This window comes from Argentina silus (genome assembly GCF_951799395.1).
Source record: "Argentina silus genome assembly, chromosome: 6".
Classification (NCBI taxonomy): domain Eukaryota; kingdom Metazoa; phylum Chordata; class Actinopteri; order Argentiniformes; family Argentinidae; genus Argentina; species Argentina silus.
Window position 1 is genome coordinate 13,749,471 of NC_139660.1, and position 24,482 is coordinate 13,773,952.

Below are 24,482 nucleotides of genomic sequence, written 5' to 3' on the forward strand. Positions count from 1 at the left end.
TATAGCGCTCCTGCCCATATGATAGTAGTAGTAGTAGTAGTAGTAGTAGTCGTAATCGTAGTAAAACAGTAGTAGTAGATTAAAACTTCAAAACCCGATGGCACTTGTTCTTATCAAAGGTTTTACTTACAATGACTTGATTCACTTACTTTAGACAAATGTACTTATTGTAAGTTGCTTTGGATAAAGGTGTCTGCTAAATTACTTAAACGTAGTAGTAGTAGTAGTAGGAGTAGGAGTAGTAGTAGTAGTACTTCTACAACTCATGCTGATTGAATCCAATGATAACCCAACAGCAGATAGATAGATTCTCTCGTGCTGAGAATCTCTACTTTAACCTCATAGTAATTGTTTGATTTCAAATCTAAACTTTTGGAGTATAGAGCTGAAAGAAGAAAAAATGCTTCACTGTCCCATTACTTACGCAGGGCTAGAAAGTAGTGAGAATGTAGTAAGACTCAGACACCTCTGTCTGCTAGCTAGACCCATCCATCTGTATCGATAGCTCTGGCCAACTGAAAGAAAGCCATCATCTACCTGTCAGAATAGGTTAATGTTACCCTCATCCCATTTACTTTCACATTCCTCTCATTGCTCAATGGTTGTTGTTGTTGTTATTGTTGTTTTTGTTTTAGGTTATAGGGCACTATCTCTCCGTAAATTCCTTGAAACCTTGATTTCCAATACTGACAAATCTCATTGACTTCCAACTACAGTGCTTAATATTTCCCACACAGGGACACAGTGCACAAATGAAAATGTATCACCTTGGCAAATATTGTGTGGATATGTTTGTGTGATGTAGACCAAAAAAACAGATAAAAAGCTCCTATGAAAGGGAAGTCAGCATGGACTTAGCTAGGCACAGACAGCCCTCCTTGTGCAAGCAGCCTGCTCTTCAGTGCAGCCTTAAGGAGAAGCAGCCATGTATTAACAGCTGCATTCAGCATATTGAGGGAGATGATACTGAGGGCCTCAATGACCTGCTTCATTTGACTGTGAAAGTGGAGAACAGAGGACTGGCACATCTGGACCCTCCTAGAGCATGCTCAATGGGAGAGAGACTGGGAGCATAGGGAGGGTGGCAGTTGCTATAGGCTCAATGGTGTTTGTGACAGTGATGAGAATTATGACAAGATGTAGGTCTTAGAAAAGTGCGATATCAATCTGATTAAATAAATCTTGCTAAAAAGAAATTAGAAACAATTTAAGGTGAATAATAAAGTCCTGAGTTTATTTTGTGCGGTATTACAGATTTTTGCTGGACTTTTATCCTGAAATGTTGATTTGATGGCCTGCCCTTACTTGTTTTTGCAAGTAAAACTCCCTTTGTGTGTGATGGTGGGGTAAACAGCTCAGAGTAGGCTTGACAGGGCAATTTCCTTTGGGCCTGTGCACCTGAATGCACAAAAAGTACCTACCGTTGGGTGGGCTTTAGTGTGGATCTACCGAACAAGCATTACTTGTGAAGGCTTGACCGTGCTCGGAGCGCAATTAAACAAAGCCCTATTAATCTTTACTGCTAGTGTCGGAGGCATTTTGTTCTAGCGGCCGCGGGTGCTAGCATGGCGGCGTGTTTGACAGCCTCTTTAATGTGCCTGCGAGCTGCCCAGTGTTTTGTGGGCCGTGCACTCTGCCGCACTAGCTCCACTCACCAGCATAGGCCTACTGTAATACGCATCATAAAGAAAACAGGCAATAAATTACCATTATTCAATTATAAACGCTCCAATTATTTATGGCTGTATTTAAAGAAATGCAAATTAACCTTGAGTCTTGAGGTAATGAATTTGATTACACTGGCGTATATAATTTCATGGTATTTGGGAATCAAAAGGCGTATTTCTTTTTTAGATGTTCCCGGGTAATGGGGGCCAGCTAAGCAGTGTGTCACATTTTAAAGAGGATACTTTGTGTGTTTTGTTTTGCTTTGCATATGTTCTTAATCATTTCAATGCATGAAATTAGTTAATTTGTTTTGTCTGTTAATTTTGCTGCTTTATGTTGGCCTATTGTATCCCAATTTGGAACCAAGCCAGCCTTATATAACGGTTATTCAGTTAAACCCAACCATCAATTTTGACAACCAGATTCTAAGGTAATATTATTAATGCAAGTAATTTCATACCACCGTAAACTTGACAACCTCCCAGAAAATCCAAACTAGTTTCTTAGGTCACTGCAGTAGTTACACAAGTGTCTTTTCATTTTGTTTTCTCAGGCGTTGACAGACAAAAAAAATCGATGGTGGGTAATAAAAGCTGGTTTGGAGATGCTATCGTGCGTCTATTAATACGGCCAGTGCAGAGTTTGCTCCAGGGCTCTGCCTAATCCTGAGCAGTGAGAGTGAATGGCTGTGGCCCGGGCTTGCCAGCCTCACTTAGGCCTTGGTTGAGAGCACAGTGCTGTGTGGGCGAATCCATTCTCTCAGCGCCTGGGCACAGCATAAACATTACCCAGAGAAGCCAAGCCAGGCCAGTCCCAGGCTAGGCTGGTTTAATTTAGCCCTTCCGTTGACTCTCATCAACTCGCTGTCCAGCCAGAGTCTGCACTGAGGTGTGATTGAGTGTGTGTGTGTGAGGCTGGGGCTGAGGGGGGCTCTGTTCCCTTCAGTGGAGTGTGTTAGTGGGAAGGACACACAAACACACACACACACACACACACTCTCTCTCTCTCTCTCTCCATAACACACACACTCACACACAAGACAGTGTGAGTAAGCAAAATGACAGACTTATTCTGTCCACGGCTGTGAGAGAAGTACTCAGAATGCCTCTCTGTCAGTTGCAAGCTCTGAATTGGCTCTGTAGCTGTGGTGGCGCACTAACCTCTTGACCCCATGTGTAAACAGAGCGCCAGGCGGCTCCCTCTTCCAATATCCTCCTCACCAAATAAGGAAGACGCAGCCAGCCAGCCAGCCAGCCAGCCATCAGGCCAACGGCCCAGAGAGAGAAGCACCCCTGCCTGGCATCACTCATCACTCACCGCTATAGCTCTCACAGAGGTGTGTGTGGGAACGCTGTCTACTCACTGTATTTTTCTCTCTTTCTCTCTCTCCCTCTCATACTCTCTCTCCCTCTCTGATTATGCAGCTTCTTCAGCTGTATTCACTCACCAGTTCAAAATGTGAACAAAGGTAGAGAGAGAGAGAGAGAGAGAGACACAGACAGACAGACAGACAGACAGACAGACAGACAAATAGATAGATAGATGGAAAATGAGTCATTGAGAGAGAAAGAAAGATGGACGAATGGGAGAAATTTGTTTGGTTATGGAAATGCACCTTGTTAATGGCTTCCTGTGTGCTATCTAGCAACGTGTATGTTGTCCGTTATTATCAACCACTCGCAATCTCTTGGGGGGTCCTTCTTCCTCTGCACTGATCACAACCCTTGACCAGAGGAGTGTTGATGTGAGGCAGAGGCTGCTGAAGAACCATGCCTGTAGTACTGTAGCACTGTGCCCATACACTCAATGCACCGCTGCCACTATGAAATATTGAAAAGGGGTCTACCGAAGAACACAAAAGTGCAAGGGTCAAAATCTAGCATAGAAACACACCCCCTCTTTCTGAATCGTAAAATGTGTTATGGGAGACAACAGTCAATATGAATAGGTTGCTAACACAACTGACCCCCCCCCCCCATTCCCCCATTCCTCTGCTTGTGTATCAAGGTAATGAATTAATAATCTCTCTGCCGAGCCCCTTTGTAGATCTCTATCGCAGGGCAGATAAGAGAGCATCGTTACGCTCTAATAGCTGTCAGTCTGCCTCTCTTCCTGCTGCTGTGGGCTGGCTTTCTCACAGTGCAAACCCACCACCACCACCACCACCACCACCACCACCACCAACCCAGTGCATCCCCGCTCCCAGGAACAGAACAAAGCGATGTACAGACACAGAGAGCCAGTCAGTTATCAGCTATCTGTGGTGCTCGCTTGCATGTCCACCAGATGAAAGCGCTGCATTTCTGTCAAAAGAGAGAATATATTTGAGTGGTAAGTGTTGAGTGGTGGGAGCTCCTAGGGGAATGTCTGTCTGACTAGTGAGGAGTAGATGTGTTATTCTCCGCACGACAAAGCAAAGGTGGGCCAGGGCCCTTACCACCCTACCTGACAAACACTCCATCACAAGAGTATAAATGGTGAGGAGGAAACATGGAAATAACTAAACTTGCGAGAGCTGCCTCTCAAGGGCTGTCCTGTCATGAGTGTGTGTGTGTGTGTGTGTGTGTGTGCGTGCGTGCGTGCGTGCGTGCGTGCGTGCGTGCGTGCATGTGTTTTAATTGTATTTTCAAGGGAGAAGAAAATGTCCTCCATTAAGTGCTGGCAGTAAATGCCTGTCCCCTCCAGGGACAGTGTGAGCGATGGCCTGTTACTATCAAAGGTGATCGCACTACTCCCCCTCTGGGTGACAGAGATGAACAGGGGTGGAGGTGGCGAGGTGGGAGTTTAACACATCTTCCATTTTACCCATTTCATCCTCAACTGAAAGGGGAATGGGATGAAAAATTAAATATGAATTCCATTCTCAAAAGGTCTAGTCAGCCAGACAAGTGGCAGTACTGTATGTCAATAGGACCGCCCTTTTGTCCCATATGTTAGAAAGCACACATATTTACTGTGTATACAGTGCCTTTGAAAGTATTCAGACCCTTCACTTTTTCCACATTTTGTTGTGTTATAGACTCAATTTAAAATTGATTAAGTTAGAAGAATTTGCCATCAACACCTCAGCAAATTTAATAATTTTCTCTTGATCCTGACAAACTCCCCAGTCCCTGCCAGTGACAAACATACCCATGCAGCTGCCACTATTCTACAGACGAGAGATGGTGCGGAAACTGCATTGCATGTGCTGGATTTGCACCAAAGTTAATGCTTTGTAATAAAACCAAATAAACACATTTCCAGCCACTTTTTTTGCTGTATCACTTGAATTCATTGTTGCAAACACAATTATGGATATGAGATTGATTATTTTCCATTAAGGGATTCTTTTTGGCCACTTGGTTATAGACCAATTTTTTTAGAGTGACTGAGATGATGCTGTCCCATTGACTGTGCTTTTTCCTCTCCACCAGAATCAGAATCAGATCAGAATTCTTTTATTTGGCCAAGTATATTTGCACATACAGGAAATTGACTTGGAAAATGCCTCGGGGACGCATTCCTGAGCAGTTTTGTTCCTCTCCATTTGCTCAGTTTGTAAAGACAACCTGATCCACACAGTGTGTAATTAATTCCTATGCAAATCAGAGAACCTATAAAAAGAATTAAAAGATATGAATTCAAAAATTACATTAACTATTATCCTTGCATTACGATGGACTCAATTCAACTTATTGAGTGATTTGTTGATGACATTTTTACATTTTAGCTAATTTTAGTGTCATAGCAAAGGGTCTGAATACTTATGTACATGAGGTATTTCTGTATTTCAATTTTAATAAATTTACTGAAATTTCTAAAAACCTGTTTTCACTTTGTCATTCTGGGGTATTGTGTGTGGATTGATGGCAAATTATTTTCATTTAATCCATTTTAAATTCAGTCTATAGCACAACAAAATGAGGGAAAAAGTGAAGGGGTCTGAATACTTTCCGAAGGCACTGTATATAGTACAGATACAGTATACCTCGGTCAAAGAGGCCTAGCATAGTTGTTGGTATCACCCTTAGACACAGAGAGTACTGCCATATGATTTAATCACGAGGCATAAACAGTTAACAGATTATCCTAACGACGACATTTCTTCTGCTTCCTTAAACGGCACTCGCATGCATTTACATGGCTTTTTTGAAAGCTCACCAAAACAATAGAGAGGGAGAAGAGGGAAGAAGATAGGAACTCCCTGCGGATCCTCATTACTCCGTTATGGATTGCACATGTCAAGCAGTAAGTGCTCCTTTATCCTTCCACGCACTAACCCGAACACTGAGCGCATTTCCCTACCCAAGTGAAATTTACCATGTTAAGCCCCACGCCACCAGGGGAAAAGCGGTGTGCCGTGGCTCAAGATTTATCGGCCAGATTAAATTAGGCAAGTGTGAATAAGAGGCCAGGGGAATAAAATCAACATAAAAATCACACCAACGTTTTTATCCACTAGTTAAATTGATTAGACCCCTTTTACCTTTTATGGTGTTACATATCACACTGGGCTTTAAACAAAGAGTGGAGAAGAGTATGTGTGTGTGTGTGTTCTTCACTGAGTGCACACTTGAGATATATTTTAAGAGCCTGTCCTGATCCATTATGATTTGTGCCCCTTGAAAAGTTCACCACACAAATTCACCTTCCAATTGAGAAACTGTGTTATTGTGTGTCTGTGTGTGTTGTGCCATTCTATGGTTTTGCCTCACTGACTTTGCATTTACATTTTTGGCATTTAGCAGACGCCTTTATCCAAATCTAGCCATCAGTCATCATAAGAAAAGTAATCTATGCTAGGACCAGGGGCCGTTGGCAGTCACAATGCTAGAAGAAGGAAGAATTACTTCTTTTTTTTATTATTATTAATTTATTTACAGTAGAGAAACTGTACAGGGGGGTAGTGGGGATGAAAAGGTCTTTAGGAGGGACAGTTAAGATGTAGCCTGAAGAGATGGGTCTTCAATCTACGGCGGAAGATAGGTATGACTCTGCAGTCCTGACAGCAGTGGGAAGCTCGTTCCACCAGCGGGGTGCCAGGACAGTGAAAAGCCGTGACTGAGTAGCTTGACTGCTGCATCCACGTAGAGGGGGCGGAGCCAGGCGGCCAGCCGAGGTGGAAGAGTGGGGTGATCGGGCAGGGGTTTGGGGGCTGACCATTGCTTGCAAGTAGGGAGGAGCTGTTCCCTTTGCCGCCCGGTAGGCACCAGGGTCTTGAATCTGATGCTAGCTGCTACCGGGAGTCAGTGAAGGGTGCGAAGGAGGGGGGTGACATGGGAGAATTTGGGCCAGCATTCTGGATGAGCTGCAAAGGTCTGATGGCGGAGGCGGGGAGCCCGGCCAAGAGTGCGTTGCAGTAGTCAAGGCGAGAGATCACAAGTGTCCGGACGAAGAGTTGTGACTGTCTGACTGTCTCCCAAACAGACCATCTCAATCACCCTTATTCTATTACATTTTCTGAATGATAGATTACAACAAATACTAAAGAATCACAAACAATTGCATTTTAATTGAAGACATTCAAAGTATCAATTATGATACATTTGGACAGGGCCTGGGGCCACATTTTAAAAGGCAAGCTGCTCTCAAGAATAGCCCAACTTTATACATTATAAATTGATTCACAATTAAAAGAGCTTTGCTTCAAAGAGCTTGGTTTTTAAAACAAATGATAGATGACTGTGTACTGAAAAAACTTGGTTAGGGATTCTGTAATACTGTAATATTTTGCAACTAATTTGCAATTTATCACATTCTAGGCTGGAGGTATGAATGCTTGCAGGTGAGAATATTGAGAAATGTTGTTGTAATAACCTAAATTCTTGATTGGATCAAAGTTATAAGGTTTAGAAAGACACTCAACAAGGATTAAAGGGTACTTTCTAGAGGTTTAGTTGCTAAGACTTAGTTGTTAATTGTTAAAGGGATAGTTCACCCATATTACAAAATCACAGACCATGTATGTGGTTCCTTCCCTTTAAAGGAGCCTATGAAGAAGGACATACTTTAATGTACACTTTAGTTATTTTTATAAAACTAACAGCTAATTATTTTTTAACCAAAATCCAATGCAAGTCAATAGACCCTAAGTTAGCATCTTTGAGTCTCTTCAGAGATGATTTGGGCATGAAATTTCAAACATGCTGACTTATGGTACATTGACTTAGGGTATATTGCCCTTTTAATACTTGGCCAAACAAGGACTGAGAAAGTAATTGAACCTAATGAATAAATAACCCGTGTTTAAAGAGTGGAGCGTTGTTCAGCTGGACACACACGGTTGCGTAAAATGCGCAAATAAATATCCAACTGTAGCTGTCGCTCCTCAGACCATGTCTGACATTTTGAGAAGAAAGAAGAAAAAGGCTTATTTAAATCCTAACGTTCTGTATTACGCGTCACTCGCTAGCCCCCCAGTTCCCCTCCCTCACTGAATCCTGACCCAGCTTTGCTATACTCTGGGTCGAACGTAAACGTTTCAAATAACGTTCGACCCCAAATCCTCATCTGTCATTCACAACCGAATGGTCACGTGAGCGCTCAGAGGCAGTACTTCGTTATGGGGGGGAGTACTCGACAAGGGGGGCACTCTACACCCGTCTCCCCACCCCCAGTCGAATGAGGTGGATTTACGGAGAGAAAAGAAACCAAACCTGGGACGTGGAGATAACCGTTGCAACAAAATAGAGACGCATTTGGAGATCATCGCACGCCTCCTATTTGGATCATATTCTTTTGTTCAATTGTGATGATCTACTAAAACCGAATGATATGAAAACGGAATACTCACTGCACGTTTATGATTGTGTTGGTTAGACCTATAAAGGTGATTCGCTTTAATCAGCTGAAATTGTGGATGTATTCTTTAATTTTCCTCTTACATGGATGCAACATAAATATTTTTGGAAATAACTGAATTTCAAAGTGTCCCGCATCTGCCCCCCATAACTACTTGGAGGGGGGCGGATAAATACATTAAAAAAAGACCCTTCTCACGCCACTCAAGTAAGTGCTTGCGATTTTATTTCTAGTGTTGTTATGGGACTAAGAATGATAATTATGTAATTCGATAGAACGTTACAGTTAAAATATTATATGGAAACATTTTCCATGCAGGTTACACATGTAGTTACGTGCAGCCCTCTGATGCGCTTTGTTCCCACAACAAACTGTTGGAGCTCTAGAATTAATTAAAAAAAAGTTGTCCAAAACTGTGTTTCAGCGACGCCGTGTTTAAGATTTGTTAGGTTATGTTACTCTTCATAGCCTCAACTGTTGAATAATCAATGATTGTAGTTTTCTTATCATCAAGAGTCCGCACTTAATACGCATTGGGTAGTCTACATTTTAAATGAAAATGTAGCAGGAACCCGTTAAAACGTACACAATCACTATAATGAAGTGAAATTAATATATTATCCTTCCATTTACAATTGGATCCGAATTTAGTACGTGTAACGGTAGTACCTTTACTAGTCTTATGTTTTCGTAGCCTTTATCAAACAACTATTTAAAAACGGCGAGGCAACTGCTGGGTTGAGGCTCGCGCCCCGGGATATGCTATTTTCACTTCGGAGAACGGATTGCATGGTTTTCAATCGCTGTTATCATTGTCTCTTTGAAATAATCTGAATTATAGGCGTCACTATCGATGTCATTAATATTGAACGCCAACAACCCATTCGAAATTATAGCAACATGAATCTTAAAGTTCCTTTATTCTACAACAAGTCAAATCCTGTAAAGCATTGAGGAGGCGGTGAACTTTCGATAATGCATGATGTGTTGGAGAGTTTGGACACGATTCAGTTGGCCCCAGGCATGATGGGTGAATTCTTCTGTTTTATGTATGTAGGATTATTCGAATTTGAATCACAATGGGGGTCGCCAATGAATCATTGTGATGTACTAAACAGGGGCCCCCATGAAATACATTATGGAACACACATTACTATTATTGCTAGTGGTGCCAGAAAGACTTTGACACGCAAGCCACAATTCTCTGATGAAATAAATAATAGATGTTACAGCACATAGGCTCTCTGGTGTGGTCTACACATACAACCTGGAACTGCCCACCATGTTTACCCTACCGTACCATGCATTTTGTATTGTACGGCCTGCTAATATTCTTCTTGTATTCAAACATTGAATCAGTGTGTTAACTCAAATAAATAAACTCATTTGTATTGATGAGAGCCACATGTTGATTGTCAGAAGTGAGAGAATGTGTCGTCCTTCAGAGTAATTGGACAACACCTAGCATACCAAGAGGCACACGTCAACAGTGGGATCCTTAATGTTGCTTTAATTGAACAATTCATCACCACTGATCACTGTCAGATGCTAGGGGAAGAAAAGCTAGGAAAATGCACAGGAACACTGCCAGGCAGAGGCAGTTGAGTGTGACCAGTAGATGTCACAGCTTTGTAGGCCCAGCTTTTGGAAAAATCACCAATCAATGGATGCATTTGTGATTGACAATCTTGTAAGCAGCTATAATGAAAAGAACCTGCTCCATGATGACAACATTTAATCCGAAACTTTGTTTATTAAACAAACTTTTGATTTCCCTGAAGCGTTTTCCCACACTTGGAAGGGAAAGTTAATTGAATTGTGCCCCGGATATGATTTCAGTACAAAGGTCTTTGTAGGTGTCCTCTCTTGGGATTTGAAATTCATTTTCTAGCAATTATTACTTTCCGAGCTGTTTTCTTATTTCCCCTCACTTATCAGTAGTGTGCTTTTTCTAACATTTTCAAAATTATCAAAGGAGGTGATTCTAGATGTCTACAGGCCCACTGTCAGTGTAAGTAGTAATTTTACTTGAGGGGCTTTACATTTAAGTAAGTCAGCTTTCTGTTAACTTAATACCTCTTTGAGATTCTTGTGCTTACATGAGGCAATGGCTTTCATAGACAGCAAATCCATTAGTTTAGGCAATATCTATTGAATGTATCTTTTGTGTAACATTTGTGCACTTCGTTGTACTGTTGTTAGGGAAACTGTTGCGTTTGTCTTACCTTACACAGCTTGTAAGTGGAGGAATACAAAATGGTTTTGACAAATATAATCAGTTATAATATACCAATAATTAGAAAAATCAGTTGGAAATCAACCTCTCCTACCATTGTTTAAGCTGCTCTAATTTGCGGTGAGTTATTTTTTCTTACCACCCAGTGCCATGTTAATTGCATTTGAAACCAAATTAGAAACATTTTGGTTACATCAAGGGCTTTGCAATTAGCCATATTGCTCTTGAAAGTCAGACGCAATGGCAGCACCCAGCATTAATAGCAGCTGCTTCAGAATCATTGTGTTATGAGAGAGAGAGAGAGAGAGAGAGAGAGAGAGAGAGAGAGAGAGGGAGGGAAAAAGATAAAAGTGTGCTGCAGCGGGTGCCTTTATTCTGCCCACTAATTGTGTTTATTCCTCTTAATTTGTCCTGAGTGCTAAATCGGTGCCCTTCAACTGAAGTTGGGGGCAATTTGTCTGGCGGTGGAAAGAGGTGACGTTGTGTCTTTCTTTGAAAAGTGCCCTCTTTCCTTCGATTCTGGAATAATCAGTTGTCATCGCAGCTGAGTGAGGTGACCAATCCATCGTTCTTTTGGACAGTAAGCAACATAGTGGTCATTGCATTGGGCTGTCAGCACATAAAAAATCACTGCCAAAAAATATGTAAGCAAAATAAAAATAAAAAAGACCACTGTTATCAGGAAAAATTTTCTTCAAGGTTACATTTTGTGCCTCTCCCACTGTGTCTCACACCTGCACCTTTGCCACAGGGCCTAGGTGATTTGGGGGCTTGGGGGTGGAATTATTGACCGCTTGCTCGGGCGTGTTCTTGCTTAAGCCTGGAGTCAAAATCAGTAGTTTGACTGAAGGTAAGCCTAACCCTGCCATTCCAAAATAATATTTATACACCAGCCACCCTTGAACGCAGAGGTTGGCCCCAAAACAAGCTCTGCTCGCTTCACGGGTGAGACAGGATACAGATAAGGCATGCGGTAATAGTGACGGGGAACTGGTGGGGTTGATCCATCTCCCTCTCTCAAGTCCATCTCACACTCTGCTGCTTTCCCCTGCTAGGCCCCAGGGGCTCAAGTCACCTCTCTCTCTCTCTCTCTCTCTCTCTCTCTCTCTCTCTCTCTCTCTCTCTCTCTCTCTCTCTCTCTCTCTGCTGGCTGTTCCCAAACCTGGGTAGGGACAGATAAAGCTCAGGTCCCCACTGTGCACCACCACAACTTCTTCTTCCAGTCTATCTGGGGGCTCAGAGGGGATTTAGTAGACACACTGCCATGGTTCTGAGCATCCCACTGTCCCCAGATCCCGGAGTTTACACCATTGATTTGCTCCAGTTCCTCGGATGATGTGTTGATAATGTGTTTCACGACAGGAAGGGTGTGTGTGTGTGTGTGTGTGTGTGTGTGTGTGTGTGTGTGCGTGCGTGCATATGTGTGGGGGGAAGGGACCCTTGTTGACGCCTATTCCCCAATCCCCGCACATCCCTGCCCCAATCTCGTCTTTACGATTCTGGAGTTGCGAAGAGGTGTTTCATGGAGAGTCGTAATTAACACCCTGTCTGGGACAAGTGAGGCAGCCTGCATCCTTTTCTCTCTCTCTTTCTCTCTCTCTCTCTCATGTCCCCTCTGATTCTGCCACTGGGCCGGTCTCCAGCTTGTTAAGTGTGATTACCAGCTGGCGTTCCCAGATTGATGCGGCTCCCCTTGGGGCGTCCTCATCCTCACAAACCAGGTCTGTCAGAAAAGGCAACCCACCCCAGAGTTATGACCCCTCCGAGGTTTGAGGCAGAGCTGACACCCTATTCATACGCCAGAGGGAAGCGGGGCACCATGGCAGGTTGTGATTGGCTCATTTATTTTCCACTTAGGGTCCAACCGGATGGTTGATGTGTCCCATTGAGCCTTTGGCAGGGTGCATCAGTGAAGTCACTGACTTTGTGTCTTCATATAAGGACTAGTCATAGATGTACGTTAAAGTATGAAGTGAAGTAATTTTTGGGCAGTTTTGAGTACCATGCTCAAGTGATTCAGTGGAGGATGCATTTTGATACAGCAAAAGACATGTAGATGCCTAACCTTTAGTTTAGAACTCTTGCATATGAAATGCATACCAAAATATATAAACATAATTGCAAACAGAAATGATGAATTGTTTAGTTTTTTTGCCTTCAGTATTTTGTGCTATGGAACATACTAATGTTGCCGTTTACATAATATAACATGCCCTGGAGTGCACCATTCTGTAGCATTCTCTGAGGCAGTATGGTAAGACCACAATGATGTCAACTAGCGTCTTCAAGCTTGGGAGTGGGGCTGTTGCTACTGAGGGAGACTGACAGCAGTGGGGAAGCTTGGGTCAGGTAGCTAGTCACAGCCTGCACATTCTCACCAAGCTAGGGGAGGGACAAGGAGAGAAGTTGAGGGGTGTGTGTGTGTGTGTGTGTGTGTGTGGGTGTGTGTGTGTGTGTGTGTGTGTGTGTGTGTGTGTGTGTGAAAAGGCAGAGAGAGAGAGAGAGAGAGAGAGGTGGTTTTTCATGTGCTAAAAGCTGTTAATCCTCTGGCTTTTGTGTCCAAACAGAAAGCCCAGGGCAAGATGGGTAGGCTCTTGCTCATTCAGAACCTCATCTTTTGTTGTGGTTTTCCCCCAAATCGGGGGACATCTGGTGTGGGGGGACGACGATGACGACTCTCAGCTGGTTGGAGCTTGAAGAAAAAAAGGGGAAGGGTGTGTGTGTGTGGGGGGGGGGGGTTGTTATGTCGCATCACTCAAGCCTGGCTGGGGTTAAAGAGTAGTATCTACCTGGTATCGATTGTTCATCTTCCTGCATTGGGGGATTTGTGTCCTGGTTATATGAGGTATGTGGAATCGGTGTGGAACCACAATGTGGACTTCTTAGCCTATACCTCCCAGTGAAAATGGCAGTATCCAATGGGAATACTGACTTGCTGCTGGTTTGGGCCCGACTTTATTTTATGCAGATGATGTTTTGCTAAAAGTGGCGCTGCTGCTGTGGCTGTAAGGCTCTCTCAAAAAGCACCTCCTTGAGTGTAATTCTCATTTCCCCCTCTTTTCACACTGACACACTGAAACCATTTATTTTGGATTTATAATTCCCCCCCCCCCATCAAAAAGCCCAATCACAGGGCTCAGTAATTACAAGTCTTGCCGAGCTCCTTTTCAACAACGCTGTGCACCACTGCCTGGTTTTCAAAAGGCCATGTACTCCAGACTGGATACACAAATTACACCGCACCAATGGTGCGTAAAAAAGAGAGAGTGAGCGAGAACGCGAGCGAGATGCATTTTGTTTCTCTCATCTTTTCAGTGAATCACAAGCTTGTCTCTCTGATGAGAAGGAAAGGAAGTGTTTGTCATGCGCAGCGCTGTGGAAAAAGAACACCTTTCAAGCCACCCTGGAAGCTAGAGGATGACATTTGTTTTTAAATATGAGCCACCCCCACTGTATTCCTGACAGGAGGATAAACCCCATTTTCTTTTTGGAGAGATGGATCTTTTGTCTCACACATTTGTTGAGTTTTGTCCGATGCAACCACTTTTAACCCTGTCAGGTGAAGCTGTGTGTGTGTGTGTGTGTGTGTGTGTGTGTGTGCGTGTGTGTGCGTGTGTGCGCAGGCAACATGTCTACCTAGTAACATTTAACTAGACCCATCAGACACACACGCCAGCCTCTTCCTCTTTTCTTTCATCCCTTTCTTTCCTCACCACTGAATTTCGAACACAGCAAATCTCTGCAACGGTGAAGGTAATTGGGAAGGAAAGAATGATGGAAAAATAAATAAATTAACTCTTCTGTCTCAGTGTCAGTGGAGATAATCCTGATTAAAAAGTGATAGAGCCTCGGGAGAATGACAACCTAGCAATCAGAGAGATACTGCGCTCCGGAGATTACTGGACCCAGGAGGGGAGGGGCTTGCCCTCTTATTTATTTATCATATGCACAGTGGAATAGTGCTTTTGGAGTTGGGTTTTTTTCACTTGCCAGTTTTTGTAATAGGGGTAGATTGTCTACAGGCTGTAAACCTCTTTACACTCTTTTTGTCCAAAAGTGGGGAATTATGGGAGAAAGAGTGTAGCTGATTGAGGAACTATAGGCTCCCTCTCTTTTCCAGTGTCAAGATTAGAGAAAAAGACTAATGTTACCTTACTGCTGCTTCCTGTAATTTCTAGGCTTCTGACATTGTTTCAATGTTATGGTATGACCTTGGCTTTTGCCATTGAACTCACACTGTGAAGAAGACTGCTGGTTTATCTGGCCAAATGGGAATACGCCGGTAAAGTACAAGAGTGTCACTGTTTATTTTCATTTTCCTCATCATCCCAGAAACTGAGACAGTCTGGTTTTCAGCTATATTAGCGACTGGTCATGTTAGCCACATTACTTCTACCAATACATATGTCTCGAATATCAAATATAAATATTTTATCACGCTAAAATAGTTTTATTTACTAGTCTTCTATGGAGCTTCCAATACAAACTTTGTTGTAATGGTATTCTTTGATTATGATGCTATCACTTTACTAGCATATTGGATGAACAGGGGAGAAGGAGGAATAAAGGAAGGAAAAGTTTACAGGGAAATAAATGGGCTGTTAGCATGGGTGGTCTATTTGCTGTTTGATGTGAGGTGATAGTGTGGACAAACAGTGTGTGTGTGAAGCCGACATCGGCGGATTAGGCAGGCTTGAGGTGTGTGTGGCAAAGTGGGGACGTGCCAAGCTGAAAACATGGAGATATATAAAGACTTTGTGATATACGCTATGAATATGAAGGATGAGTCTGGGGTTGTATAGGTGTTGAAGGGCCGTTGTTTCTACACACACACCATATGGATGACTCCCTTAGAGTAACTGATAGGACTTTCGATGGGCAACCTTTGTAGAAACTTTTTGACTCGCACATGGACCGCTTTCTCTGTCTCTCAAACTGGGGTATAGGGGGATACGGGGGGGGGGGGGGATACCGGGGGGATCTGTCCCCCCATGACGTGTTGCAGCACAGCCCCAATCTGTAGTCGCGACGGGGTAGAGGTGGAGTTAGAGGGAGGGGAGCAGGAGGTGAGACAAAAGCAGGTCTTAGGGGGGGCAACAGCCGGAGCACGGCAGCCCAGCCTTGTCACCCTGCCCTAGGGTGAATGGAGCAGGACAGAGGGAGAAATTAAGTGAGAGAGATGGGGGGAGCCTGTTGAAACAGGAGGTAGATAGAGAGCTGAGAGCCTGTCATTTGCATAGAGATAATGGTGGGCTAATGAATTTGAACCCAATCCCTCCCGGGGGGAGGTGGGGGGTCCATAAGAGAGAGAAGGAGAACAGACCAGCTTTAGGTTTAGCTAGAGGGTACTCTTAAACCTGTGATGCCCAAGTTGGCCATCGTTTCGGTTGCCAACTGTTGTGGGGCAGGGCCTAAGCCAGGGCCTTGAGTTCCACTTGATGATGGAACTGTTGGTCAAATACAGTTTCCTGTAGCTTTGTTTTGGATAGAAAAAAGGTGATACATTTGCAGACACACCTTATCTATAATTTTAAGCATGTTGTTGTAGAACACACGCACACGCACAACCACTGCTATTGTATCCCTGGCAATGGCATCCACCCCTGTGTGGTGGGAATAGTCTCTCCCCCAGGCAGTGAGGCCAAGGAAGTAATAAAGAAATGGGCCCCTCCATTGTAAATCACACTAACCCTAACCCTTTTTAAGCTTATATATCCAAGCAATTTCTAAGAACCGACAGTTGTAGGTTAGTATCTGTCCCATTCTTTGAATACAATACATTACTTCCATAACTTATGTTAGCTGAGATCTTGAAATGCATAAACTTTTCAGAGCATCTTGCCATTCTTTTCCCAGCTTTGTTTTAATAACTTAAAAACCCACGCCAGCCAATTTTGCTTCCTGGTTTTTCTTGAAATGTACTCAAAGAACCGAGTGGTGATGTTAGTCATTCAGAGAGCTATTTAGGAAAGTAACACCAGATATAGCTAGGAGCAATTCTCAATAAAATGTGTCGAAAGGTTGTTTGACTCAGTCGCAAAAAAGCCGGTGAAGGGTGTTTGGAGGTTTATATTTGACTCTAGGCGCTGACTTTACAAACAGGCTAGCCACGTCACACTCTATAGCTCTATAGCTATAGAAGAAGTCATAGGTCACGGCACGTGGGAAATCGTTTTAGGAGCTAAGATTTCATACAAATTATCCCATAGCATCTCTATAAGGTGTGTGTGTGTGTGTGTGTGTGTGTGTGTGTGTGTGTGTGTGTGTGTGTGTGTGTGTGTGTGTGCGCGTGCATGCTTAAGATTGTAGTTGATCTGAAGCTGTGGTGGGTGAGAGGGCTGCTTTGTTAACAAGATGGAATTTGGGAGGCACTGCGATCTGTGGAGTCATAGTTTAGTGGATTTGACCCCTGTGGTTTATGACTAAAGTGGGGATTTGAGCATGGTTGGTGTGTAGAGCCTCTGTTGTGGTTATTAGACGTTGGCTCTCTGACTAAATGGCATTGGATAGCTCCAGCTCACTCATTCCAAGCCCATATTTACAATAAATGATTATACTGTTGCAGAATACATTTGCATGCATTTCATGGAAAATTAGGTTAATTTCTATACTGATGTTTACTCTTGAGGTGTTAGAGATAGTGGTGTATGTGATGAGCATGTTAAAGCAACTAGATTGTACTCCACTGGTTGTAAAATTGATGTTTGTGAGCTTGCACAGGGATAGACTGGCATGACAGCTAGTGCATGAGCAGTGAACAATGGAGAATTGTGTCCCATTCATCTGTAAGGGTCAGGGAGTTGAGGCAGTGTTTGGGGGTAGCTATCCATCAGCCGCACTCCACAATATACCCTGTGACAAGGCTGCCTGCACTGGTGTCATACTCCAAAGGTGACATTGGCCTCCAGTTATTCTACCTCTACTCCATCTTGTGACTTATTGATATGGTCCCAAATTATACTAATGAACTGCACCCTTTGCCCTTCAAGACCCACAAAAGCTCCATAGCAATATTTCAATATTTTTTCTTCTGCTGTTACATTGCTATAAAAGATATACTTGCCTTAATCATCATAGACACCATGAATCAATGATCACAAGCTCACAAAAGGTCCACACGGCATCCATGTGAAACCAGTTTGCCTTTTTCTTTGGAATCACGGCCAAAACTATGAGATTTTTTCACTTGGAGCCCATTATCTTGTTTGATCTTGGTGCAGGTCGTAAGATGACACGATTACGTGCACTTGACCTGTTTGAGTGGGGCCCGGTCGCGTGGGCACTGATCACTGGGCAGGAGGGAGAAGGGGTGGAGTGAGAGATGTGCTGTGCAGGCGGGCTCTTTCCGCTTTCTCTGCATGGAGTGAAGGATGGAGAGAGAGAGAGAGGCAGAGAGGAGTAGGAAGGAGGAGGAGGTGGAATGGAGTCACAGAATCCTCTGAGACCGAAGCTGTCAGCTCTGTCAAGGAGAAGAGTGGAGAGAAAGGGGAGTGTGTGAGTGTGTGAGAGAAAGTGTGTGTGTGTGTGAGAGAAAGAGTGAGAAAATGTGATGGAGGGAGAGTAGGGGAAACGGACAGAGATACAGTAGACCATTAAGGCCGATTAATGCTTCATCAACAACAACTCAACCAGGGGTCAGTGTAGGTTCGCGAAGGTCGCGCAACTATTGCACAGGGGGTTGCGCACCTCTCTTGATTTCTCGATGCGCGACCGGTGAGCGACTGGCCGTGTAGATGTTGCACACCATTGATTAGTTGGTTAGTGAATGGAGGTGGAGCTGAAGTAGTTCAAAAGGCTCTCTCTTCTCTCTCTCTCTCTCCTATATAAAAGCAGCAGCTCTTCCTCCTCGTCATCTATCGCCTGCAGCTGCATTATCAAAAAAGTGGCTCAGAGAGTCTGCTAGCGCAGCTACCGCCAACTCCTTTGTTGTTTTTGTTTTGCCGGATCCAACTTATGGATCCGGATTTCTTGCTTTCACGAAAAGCTAATGTATGGACCTTTTTCAATATATCACCACCTCGTGTACAGAAGTGTAATGACACCACTGCGCACAGGCTGCGTGTAGGCTACACAGAAGTATGAATTACAGAGTGCTTGCGACAGTGTTGCACAGTGCGCAAATGACACAGAAGCATGTAGAGGCCTTTAGAGTGAGAGAGAGAGATGGAGAGGTAGAATGAGAGAGAGAGGTAGAGACAAAATGAGCGAGAGAGTGAGAGAGCTAGACAGACCTTAGGGGTTGGCCTCATCTTTTGATGTGGTCCAATCAGATTTTAATGACGGTCTGGTCTGCTGGTGGGAAATGGCATACAGCTTCCCAGATTAGTAGCTTAACTGCATCGGGGGGCATCGGAAGGACACGTAGGATCCCCCACAAGGGTTCCCCTCCCCTTCCGATAGCCATTGAGGGATGAAACAATGCAAGAAAAAGGCTTGGCTATACTGTAATCTTTTTCCATTGCACATTCAATGACAGAGTCTATCTCCCTCATTACAGACCTAGTTTATTCCACTAGCCCGCTGCGTGCCTAGTTCTCTCGTGGTGCTTATTGCACCTCTATTGCGACTGCCGCCTTTGTATGACCTCTACGGAGGATGCAGGCTGCTTGACACCGCAAATGGGAATAATGTTTGCGTTTCCGATAAAGCTGACAGGTGCTCCGGAGTGTATTCTTCATAGAAGGTATTATATGCTTGTGTGGGGTAATCCCCCCCCTGATGATTTTTTTTGTTGTTGTTAATTCTTTGTATACAAATGATTTGTGTATATTGGTATTAGGTGATATTAGAGTGATGTTGGTTGCTTTTCATTATTTAAATATAGCATAGTTTTGTTTACATTCAACATTTGACATTTTGTCACGTTGTTGGTGCGTGCGAAACGTTGGTTGTCACAGTGACATAGCTGGTGCCAGGTTAATGTTCCCCCTCTTCTCTCCAGGTGTTGTGCTTTTAGGTGAAGCATCATCACCCTGAGAGCACTCCACTAGAAGGTGGATGATGTCTTTTGACATTAGTCGAGTTTCCCAGACACAATAGTGTCAGTAAAGCTCTTACTGACATGACGCACTACCACAGAGCCCCCTTTTATTCCTGTCACATCACTCTCACCATTCACTGGGAAGTGAAGCATGTTGGGTAATATAGTTTACTGATCCCTGCGGCTCACATCAATCTAGACGTAGACGTTCCATGACGTTTTACAGGCAGCAACTGTCACCAAACTCTGTCAGTTTGTCCTTCAAACGTCAGCTTGAATTTCATGGAAGACCAAGGTTTTGACTAACAAGGAAGCTGTGCTGTCAAACAAGCCAATCCCTTTGAGGAGAAGACTTTCAATTCGATTAGTTTTGTAACCATTGGTATTTGAGGTCTTTGGAAAATATTCCTTCAAAACACAGGCACAAACAGGCCTTGATGACTGCAATTAAGCCAGGAATATAGAAAGACAGCACGCTAGCAATTTTCTGGAGCTAACCTCGTTATAGTGTTAGTGTATCCAGTCAACACCCTCGCCCTTTCAATTTGCTCACATGGCAGCATCTCAAGGGCTTGTGGCGCTCCACAGCGTTCTAGCATGCTATCCAAAAAGCAACCCCCCCCCCTTTCTCTGTTGCCTCTTGGCTGTGTTGTTGTTGTTGGTTCCTGTCCCCCCAGCTGCTGTGTCGAGGGCTCAAACCACTGTCAAATGTTTTGATGTAGGTTGTGAAACATGGCGATTTGGGGTAAGCCTTGGTGAGTCAGAGCTAGAATATGTGACTGTAGACCAGAGAAACAGCTAAGAAGGCTTCTCTCAGCTTCCATTTGGAGGTTTGTAGACTGTAGCCTAGGGGGAGATATTCAAATCCTCTAAAGTAACTGAAAAACCACAGACAGAGATAAGTGCTCTATACATGTGGTTACATTGTACTGCCCATATACTGTATAAGTTGTCTTTACTTCTACCAAGGAAAGGAATCAGTAGTGTTACCTAGTATCAACCAGATGAAATATACAATACCGACATTTCAGGTAATGAAAGGTAAGACCAGTGCAAGGTCAACTGTTTACTCGATCTAGAACCTCCAGAGAAAGAGTACATTTGGTTGTTTTACCATAATAATAGCTCAGGGTTAAAGAGAGTAGAATCCTCTTCATGTGGGGCCCTTTGTTGCTGTTAATGTCATCTTGTGCGCCCATAAAAAAAGCCAGGGACGTGGGACAGTGAATTCAAGATGGATCGTTTTCGTTCCCCCGGAGCCATAATGTTTTAATTTGGCTTGGCCCCAGCGGCGCAAGCGAGTGCACCGTGAATTTCTGTGGCCGCTGCTGCGTAAACAAAACACATTTAGCATAATTGCACCTTTCATGTAGGCCTCTCTTCAAGGAAAGGTATTGATTTTCTCTCTCTCTCTGTTCTCTTGTTTTTCTTCTTTTCAGCTCTTTATTTTCCTTTTGCATTCCTCCCCTTGAGCTCTGCTCTGCCCTGGATCAACCCTTTCTGGGTCTCCTCCTCCTCCTCCTCCTGCTCTTTCTTGGACGGCACTCAAGTGGAAAATAGTAACATGAGTGAAATTCGATTACAGTAATAGAAATAATGCTCACCTTAATGACATGAAACCAGCCACCATCAATGGATTTGCTTGTTCCCTGAAAGCTAGAGCATTTAAGGAGAAGTGTCTTTTTTGCCTTTCAGAGTCTAGAGAGAAGAGAGAGAGCTCAACAGACATCAAGATGCAGGAAAATGTATTAATGTGTTGATTTGTTAAGGCCTACTACCACCAGTTATACCATTGCGTTATACAAAGACATAGCATCTCTGGCACACACATACACACACAGATACACACACAGAGCGTTTTGTAATTTGAAATATCCAGGGCCTGAGAAACTCTGCGATGCTAAGCACGGCGGCTCTCTCTCTACAATCTTATTATTCTTCCTGAATAATCCACTAGCTCACGTCCCGCTTTAATTAACACCAGTATAGAGTCCAGAACATCATCTCTGTTTTTGTACTGATCAAAGGGGAGAGACTCAGTGGCCATTACAGTCCAGATCTCATCCTGCTCTTTTCCCCCTCTCATTTGATACTTCTCTCAATGCCAGATTTGTTTTGTCCTTGTTAGCTCCATCAATGGGAAAACAATGAAAGCTGCCAGGTCTTTCTTAAGCTCATTAATGATAACGTAATACACAAGAACGCCAGGCAAGCCGGAATTAAATTATTTTCAAGTTTGTATGAGGAACATTGGAATAACTGAGGTGGCAGCACCCAGAAAGCACTGACTTTTAGTCTGAACTATTCCCTATTTAATTTGTTAGCATTTTAACAAGGTGAGGCCCAGAAAACGAGCATAGCGGTTTGAAGGTCTTGCGGTCTAGTGCAGTCAGGGCATATGGACGGGCACATTCGTCCTCTTTCGTCCCTTCTCCCATTTTAATGGTAAAAAAAAAGCAATGCAATCATCTCGAGCCCTGTAGGCAAAGTTGTGCTTGTGCGGGGAGCGTCTCTGTCTGTCTGCTTTCCATGCCTCTGCCTCCTGCTCACTTCAGATGGAAAGTGATGTGGAAAAGCAGAGGTTTCATGTAAATAGCCATCAAGCCCCCCTCATGCATTTTTCATCTCAAAAGAAAGGGAGAGAGGAGACCGTACTCTCTGTGTTTGTTTGTGCTGCAGATTACAATGTAGGAGTGTGTGTCTGTGCCTGTGTCTGTGCTCTGCTTAGTTTCTCGGGTAGCGAACAGTCAAGGCCTGCTGCTAGGATTAACCTCCAGACAATTATGTGTGAGTTTGCTGAGAAGCGGGGGAGGCCTCCCCACACACACACACACACACACACGCGCGTGCGATACTGAGCTATGCACCGGCAACACACACACACACACACACACACGGCCAATTATTCACACCAGATTACAATTAACCACATACTTTCTCTCTGTCTGAGAAGTGACAGGCCATGGCACAGACACAGAGAGAGGGATGAACGTCACGCATACATGTGCAGACAGGCAATACATACACAGGGTGATTTTTAAACAGGCGCAAGCAGATATGTAAGAGTAATCTGAGGTTTGAACCTGACTTTTGTTGAAATTGGCGCTCTGGGCCCAAACACCTCTGCACTCCACCTGCGCCTGGCTTGCAGAGAGGAGCCTGTCGTCTTCGCAAAATATGTTTTTGTATATCCACACACATACAAACATAAATGTTACGTTTGCATGCACATTAATTTCATACGCGGATATATACCCACACATCAGCACACATGAAGCTGATGCACATACATTCAGTCAACACATACAGTAGTGCGCACAGTCATAAATACGGATATATATGCATACAGTACACAAACATTTCCTCATCCCACAGCCAACTACTCCTCTATAAATAAAAAAATGTGCGTGCACGCACACGCACACACACATACACACGCGCACACACACGCACGCACGCACGCACACACACACACAGGCGAGTGGAAAAGGAATGCTGAGCCAAGGTGTGTGTGTGTGTGTGTGTGGGAGCGAGTGGCAAACAGGAAGTCATGTAGGCCCCTTCAGCGTGTGGAATGTAAGGGGGGATGGTGCAGCAGGGTTAGTCTGGGGTGTTCTTACTGGTATGTTTGGAGAGGGATGGAGGGAGAGGTGAGATGTTCTTACTGGTATGTTGGAATCAAGACATGAATTTCATTTTCTTATGGAGTAAAACCATGTGAAAAATGCAAAACATTTCAAGAGAATTCTAAAGCTACTCAAACCTCTGTCGGTCAACTGTGTCAAACAACTGTGTCCTCTCTTCAAAGATGAAAGATGAAAATAGTGCAGAGGTACATTTATATTCCTTTTGTTTTCGCCTCACTCTCATCTACTTAGTATCAACCTGGTTCTCCCCCGCTTTGAGGACAGGAGTGTGTTCAACACACACGCTCTATCTTTATCTTTGAAAAACCCCTTAATTTGCTGTTTCATTTTCCTTTCATCTTGGCAGCCCCCGTCTGCCTATTGTCTCCATCATACTACATAACCTACATACCCCCTGCTCCAATTTACTCCTCTAGTCTTAGCTGATGTATAAAGAAATTCCCTCAAATAAGAACCCCCTTCCACCCGGAGGACAAGGTTTTTGAAAGAAAAAAAATCACTTCACTTCACTTGCGCTGTTCCATTATACCTTGAATTTTAAAAGATGGCCGCATCTCCTGTCGTGGACTTCTTCACTGCCACTTCTCTATTAACATCTGAGTCATTTGGCTCCATGTCTGTTGTCCGAGTGTAGTTGTCAGTGGCAATACAAGCAGAGAACCCAGGTTGATGCTAAAAGGTGGGAGGAGATGTGGGAGCCGACTGACTCTAAAGGTCTTGTGTTCCAATCAACCCTTAAGCGTCATGCCTGCCATGTCCCCCCCATCCCCATGCCTCTGCTGTGCCCTCATACCCATGTTCCCTCTATCTCAGAAGCAGTGTAGAACAGGGCCGTCGGCAGGCCCCCTGTTTGTGTGTATTCATTTAGCTTTTTATCAATCAATGCTGCCCGGAGCCACGGGGGAGACACTATCTGCTCTGGGCTGTCTCCACTGAATGTGAAGTGAGGTACTTGACTTGCAAATGCGAGGGATGGAGGTGATGGGAGGGGTGTGTGTGTGTGTGTGTGTGCGTGCGTGCGTGCGTGCGTGCGTGCGTGCGTGCGTGCGTGCGTGCGTGCGTGTGTGTGTGTGATGGCTGCAGCACATGTAGGAATATGAGAGAGGGCAATACCGAGGTATCTTTTCCCCACCGCCCTATTACATTAACGTACGGCTTAACAAAAGGT

At 44.0% G+C, this 24,482-nt stretch overlaps 1 protein-coding gene across 1 annotated transcript in view; it reads left to right on the forward strand.

Annotated features, from left to right (window-relative positions):
• The first annotated feature begins 8,388 nt into the window (after nucleotides 1-8,388).
• ptprsa (protein tyrosine phosphatase receptor type Sa) overlaps nucleotides 8,389-24,482 on the forward strand; it is a 140,193-nt gene continuing 124,099 nt past the window's right edge. The window contains exon 1 of the mRNA XM_083672439.1: nucleotides 8,389-8,658. The gene's annotated coding sequence lies outside the window, so the exon portion shown is untranslated. The remainder of the gene's footprint in view (nucleotides 8,659-24,482) is intronic.